Consider the following 6897-nt stretch of genomic DNA (forward strand, 5'->3'; position numbering starts at 1 on the left):
CCTGAAATGACAAGTGATCACTTGCATGATCAGCCCCTTCTAGAGAGGAGCAGGCCGGACAGGTGACAGTGGAGAGTTTCATGCCCTTTTCTGCTTGGGGGATCTGATGAGCAGTGGGACATCTATGGCAGGACATGATTTTTCTTCATCTTAGGGGAGGATAGAGAACTACATTTAAGGGAATGTCTCATATTGAAGGACCCGCATTCAAACGAAAGGACACAGAACAGCAAAACACATCACTACAAATCCATTGTGTACATCAGGTTAAAATAAGAGCAGCAGTAAATTCATTTTAGAATTTTTTTTTAAAGACTAGGGTTTTTCAAAAACTATCTGCTATGGATAAGACTTGAATTTATTAATAATTAACTTTACCCAGTTAGCAAAAATAATTAACAAACTCTGCACTGGAAGCTGAGAGGATCACAAATGATTTAGTTTACAATTATATTTTAGCAGATTACTTGTTCATTGTGATGTACATGGAACATGCCACCCCCTTTTTCCTTTCTTTTCCCCTGAGCAAGTTTGAGAGCCACTGATGGAGGCACGGGCACTCTTATGTCAGGAGGGTGAGACATTTTCAAGCAGCTTCTCCCTAAGGCCAATAGAAAAGCCTTGTGCTAACAGCTGGATTTAGGAAGTAGAACACAGGAGTGGTCTAATCTAGTGGTTTTCCCACTTGAGTGTGCAGCGCACACACCTGGAGGACTTGTCAGAACAGGTTGCTGGGCTCCGCCCTCAGGGTTTTCATTCCTTTGGACTGGGCTGAGCTGGGCCAGGACATGAGCAGTTCTATTAAGCCCCTGCAGCTGCTCTAACAGTTTTGGATTTTAGTATGAGATGCCTGGCATTCCTGTAAATGAGGGTATTAGAAAATTGTTTATTCAGAACCATACAGTTGGGGGAAACAACAATGGAGGGCCCAAGTACTGGTTAAGAAGAATCAGAATTGGTCCTAGAGATTAAGAGAGTCCATATAACAACTAACCTACTAGAAAGTGTTATTTGGATTTGGTGACCCCCCAAAGTCTCCACATCTTCAGTTTTAGCAGCCTGTTCCCCTCATTCTCTTATCCCTTGGTTCCTGCTCTCTCTCCAAAAGGGCCAAGTGAGAGTGGGGGAAAATGACAACAGGTGAGCCTAATTTTAAAGAGGTTTGCAACTACTACTATCTCCTCTCTAGCCTCACCTCATTGGCCTTGTAGCCCCAAAGTTTGACTTCTTTGTAGTTTTACTCTCAGGATTGCAGCCCTGGAGCAAGATTTCTCAGGCAAGAAGCTGGCTTGATAGACCATTCCAGCTGGTGAATTCTGAAGCCAGTTGACAGCAAGCATAAATGGAGAAGGGCCTTGTGCCAGCAGCCAAGACAGAGTACCTCATCTGTGTTGCTGAGGAAACTCTTAGGAAAAAAGCATAAAGAAGCAGTCAAATTAGAAGGGCTGTAATCAGTTACCTTATGTTGATTATGGAACTCCTTTGCTTTCCTGTCAGTTGAAATTTGAAATGGTCCACAGGGTTTCGTAGGTGGGGTGGGGATAGAAGACAGCTAAGGGAGTAGTTCTGTCTCAGTCTCCATTTTAAAATTATCTGGGATTGCATGTTAGAAGCACTGGACACAATAAAGCAAATCCAGAGTACTGTTAGCTCTAAATAGTGTGTGAATAAAGAGCCTCCCTTCCCAGCTCTCTCCTGCCCATGAAGCTCACAAAGGAGCTAAAACACAGGAACCTCTTCCTCCCTGCCCATTTCACTGTCTGGACTTGGGCTGTAGCCTCAAAGGGCTCTGAAACTAAAACCATCGAGTTTTAATGCACTGCCTGCCTTAGTCTTTTCTGATCTAGGGTATATATAACCCGTGAGAGTTCTACCTCATTCTTAAACCTTTATTGCTCTTACGAGCAAAATATGCTCAGATCTGTATGGAGCGGCCCACTCACCTCTGGCCATCTGGATGCTCTTACCCACACTACAGTCCTTGGTAAGTAGAAAAGCTGAAAGTTGGCGTGCTGGTATGACCTGGATAATTGTAATTTCAAATGGAAAGCTCTTTGGGAAAGGCCTGTCTTTTAACTTGTTTAGGACAGTGTACCGAGGCCAGTAGATAACACAACTTGAACACCATCAAAGAAATTTTGGACACGTTTTCTCTAATAAATGTGTATTTCTTGAAAAATTATACTGAATTATGTACATTGTCAAAGGACTAAAGTGATTAAAAAATATCTATATATATACAAATAAAAACTGGAAATCTTTTATGTATTCTAGTGGTAAATCTTGCCCACATTTTCTTCCAGACTGAGTGGGGGTCTCTTGAAGACAGGGATGGGACCGTGCCTTTTCTTATTACCTTAGTACAGTACCTTACATTTAAAGGTCCTCAATGCTGTTAAATGGCTGACACTAAGTATAATCAGGACTTATTCCAAAAAGAAAATAGTCTTTCACAGGGAAAGAGGACAGCAGTGTAGAGAGACTTGGGAATTCAGAGACCTCCGTTCTAGTCATGGCTCTGCTAACTAGCTGGGAGACCTTTAGATAATTTGCTTCACATCTCTTCCTCTTTTCCTTATCTGTGAAATGAGACAGTTGCATTACTGGCTTCTAAGGGCTTACCTAGCTCTACACATTCTACGAAATGCCGTATGTAGGCTCTTCTGTATAAATAGAATCATTCTCTTACCCAGCAATGGAAACAGGAAGTATTTTGTCAGTGGCTCCAGAATGGATCTCATGTCTGTCTAGTTTAGGGAACAGCCTAGGACCTTCTGCAGAACACCACAGGGGCTTAGCCAGTGGTCTCTCTTTTCATGATGTCTTAGCAGCTGCTCAGCTAGGCCCCCTCTGGTCTGCCCCACCAGCTCTGTGATTCCTGGCACACCATCCCTGGCTGGAAGAGCAGGATGGCTTCCTAAAGTTCACATCCCAGGAGAAAAGAAGATAATGGTGTCCCTTTTCCTGGGTCTCCTCTATTTATTGCTTCTGTTTTCAAATACACATCTTTTGTTGAAGTTAAAAACCCTCTGCTCCTCTCAGCTCCATTTACTGTTTTACAACTGGGCCATCTCTTCTTTTTCACTACTTATTTACTGCCTCAAACAAACATTCTATTGAAACTGCTGGTTTTAGGGTTGGAGGGTGGCTGTGTTCCAAGGCTTAGAAGCCAGTTGGGGCCAATAAGCTGAAATCTCGCTTATTAGCACACCTGCTAGACTAATACCACAATGTCACCATAGTTCTAGAATCCAACTCTGGAGGGAGAAAAGCACAAAAGAACTGAGGAGGGAGAGTTGAGGGGCTGGTATCATTAAGGTCAGGAATTGGAACCCTGAAGTAGGTTTTGAATGTTGTCTGAAGGGAGGAGAGAGAAGTTCTCCTTAGAAGGTAACTTGCTTCAGACTGCTGACAGACATGGCATAAATCCACCTGACTGGGGTGCTGCATTTGTAGAGGGGACCAAGGCGAGTCAGGCTGGCAAGGCAGACAAGGTGCGGCCAAACTCTTAGAAGAGAACTATCAGACTGAAGTCAGGGAGTGTGGACTGTGCTCTAGAGATAATGGCAATGGTAAAACATTTAAAAGCAAGAAGCATTATGTATTACAGGATAATTTGATGGTGGCAGAGGAAAGAACTGATTCTCTAGCTTGGAACTCTTTCTTATTCAGCTGGTATTTTACAAACATGGGACTGACTGCCTGCTCCAGTCTGAAGCACACTATCATTTCCATTAATCTAGTTTTAAAAACTCATTATTTCCCTTCCCCATTTCTGACATTGCCAAGAGAACTTCTACAGGTAAAAATTACATTAGCAGGGTGTCTGGGTGGCTCATAGGTTAAGTGTCTACCTTCAGCTCCAGATAATGATCCTAGGGATCCTTGAGATCCAGCCCTGCTTTGGGCTCCCTGCTCTGTGGGGAGCCTGTTTCTCCCTCTGCCTGCTGTTCTGCCTGCTTGTATTCTCTCTGCCAAATAAATAAGTTTTAAACAAACAAACAAATGATATCAGCAATCGACTTCATTCCACATTCAAACAAAACCAGGCACCAAGCCCCATTTTTTTTAGATATGTCAAACAGTAATGCTCAAAAATGCCCTTCACTGCTGGTAGAATGAATCAACTCCAACTACTTCACACAGCCTTCAAGGTTTTCCATGAATTGTCTCTGCCTGTCTCATTTTCTCTTTTCCTGAATATAAACCTGCAGGCAAAACCGCAGACAAGCCAAGTAATTTACAGTTCAGCCCTCTGCCCCCAAATATTTGCCTCTTGCCATTCAGCTTAAAAGATAATACCTAGTATGCCTGTAGTTGACTAAATAATTCCTGACAGTTGAAGACTGCTTTAGATTTCAGTTTTCAAAACAGTTCTAAACACATTCTCTCACTTCTCCCCAAAAAACCCTGTGATATAGGTGATTTTGTATTCCTTTACAGAAAAGAAGAGATTCAGACATTGAAATACTTGGCAATGAGAGAGCCTGAAAAACTCAAGTCTTCTGTCTTCTAAGCTATTCCTCTTTGGTACATTAAACACATGGTACCTAGAACCTGATGACCAATTCACTTAGAAATAACAGAAACCCTACTGGATACTAGGAATGAAAATTGAAAAGTCAAAAATCACAAATTTAATAGCAGTTTTAAAGTGAATAATTAGACAACAGCTAATTTGGTGCTATCAGCATGGACAGAAGTTGGTGGAGTTCTTAAAACACAGCAACAACCCATTTCCTACCTAATTTGAGAACATTGCTGAGAAACAAGAATAAAAACAAAAACAAAAACAACACTTTTGCATATCTTAAATGTGGCTAAATATATCATTCAATATACCTTAATCAAATGCTCCTGATTACAAAGTCTGATTCCTTAGTTGAGATACATTTCTAAGAAGCTTGGTTATGACAACAACATAGGCCAGATGTTCTGTTTATTGCTGTATCTCTAATCCTGTAACACTGCACAGCATGTAGTAGGTGCTCAATAAACATCTGTTCTGGGAATTGTTTTGAGTGCTGATGAATGAATGCAATCTATACACATGGCTCAAATGGCTTGGATGTTGACTAAATCCTAATGTAGCTGCTGCACACAGATTCCCCTCTGCTGGACACCGTTCCCACTTTGGCCTCCCAATTCCAAGGAAGAATAATATGAAAGAACAACAGTAAACTGACTGGAAGGGGATCTACAACTTGCTTTTGTTGCTCCTCAGTGGTTATTCTGCAGCAGCAGGTGGTTCACAAAACAATGGCAGCTATGTTAGAGGTTGTCCTTGGATTGAAAAATTTAATAAAGGAAACCTCCTTGGGCTTGTTTTTTGTTTTCGTTCTTTTTTTTTTTTTTTAAGATTTTATTTATTTATTTGACAGAGAGAGGAGGAAGCAGGCTTATCCACGGAGCAAAAAGCCCGATGTGGGGCTCGATTCCAGGACCCTGGGATCATGACCTGAGCTGAAGGCAGAGGCTTTAACCCACTGAGCCACCCAGGTGCCCCTCGTTCTTTTTCTTAATGATACTGTTCCCTGTCTTACCCCTCTGAGTTAGAGGACAGGAAGGCAGTTAAGGCATTTAATGATGGTCAAATTTATTCTTTAAGATAAAATGTATACATTAGGTAGTATTTTATGACATATAGATATTGGGATTTTGTGAAGCCAATAGTGAAGTATGTTAAGACCCATATCCCAAAAATGTTAGTCTTCAAGGATGTCAGTTCCTTCTAGTCTGACAAACCCTATACTCTAGACCTTATATACCTAAGGCAGTAAAAATCAACTGACTCTAATGGAAAGAAAATTGACTTTGGAGTCACTCAGAGGGCCTAGAACCCTTGCCTGGCCTGATTCCTCATGGTAAAGTAGGGTTGGTACCACCAACGCAGGAGCACTCTAAGGGAAGAAGTTTGTTAAAAGGCCAGAACGGTGCATAGAGATGTCCTCAATAATCATTAAGCCTGTGTTAAAAAAAAAAAAAAAAAAAAATTGTGGCTGGATATCTTTTAGTATGTTTAAAGACTGTTAACATTTGTTCTTGAATTCTGTGGAAGAGAATGAAGAGGCCAAAAGTACCTTTATACTTGTGTAAGGCTATCCAAGTATATAGACATGGAAGGTTCATAGAAAAATTGTTTTAATGGGTAAACAACACAAATGCTAGCAAAATGAGTCCTGTTGTAATCTAGTTCAAACAATGGCAAAATCTAGAAGATGCCATAAAACCAACTCTATCTGAAATAGCTAATTAGAAATATACTTATTTGCACATTGTATTTCAGGTCAAGCTGGAGGCAAAAAGTGCATGTACTTAAAAATCACTCTTTAAAAACTCCTCATAAGTGTTATAAGGACCACACACTATTTGTCAATAAATATAACATATTAAAAAAAAAAGTCCAACAGTCGGATTTTCTCTCTAGCTCCCCACCAGATTAAGTAGTCCACTTGTGTTTAGAGGCCATGTCTTTTAAGATGGCCTGTGTCTCTCAATACGAGGGAAGAAACAGGCTCAGTTCCTTGCAGTATCATCCATGCAGGAACCCACTGAGTGAGTGAACTGCAAATCCACACTTCCCATCTTGTGGCTGTTCTAGAGCATATATTCCCTAAATGTAATGAGTGAAGTTGGCCACATTATTTAAATAAAGAAATAAGAGATAACTGATTTATGGCTAAGTACATGTAGTTGAATTGTAAGTGTGCATGACTGGCACTGTGCTTTCATTTTAGAAATACCCAACTGGGGACGCCTGGGTGGCTCAGTTGGTTAAGCAGCTGCCTTCGGCTCAGGTCATGATCCTGGCGTCCTGGGATCGAGTCCCACATCGGGCTCCTTGCTCCACGGGGAGCCTGCTTCTCCCTCTGACTCTGCCTGCCACTCTGTCTGCCT

The sequence above is a fragment of the Mustela nigripes genome, chromosome 12 (assembly GCF_022355385.1).
Source record: "Mustela nigripes isolate SB6536 chromosome 12, MUSNIG.SB6536, whole genome shotgun sequence".
In the NCBI taxonomy this organism is placed as follows: Eukaryota; Metazoa; Chordata; class Mammalia; order Carnivora; family Mustelidae; genus Mustela; species Mustela nigripes.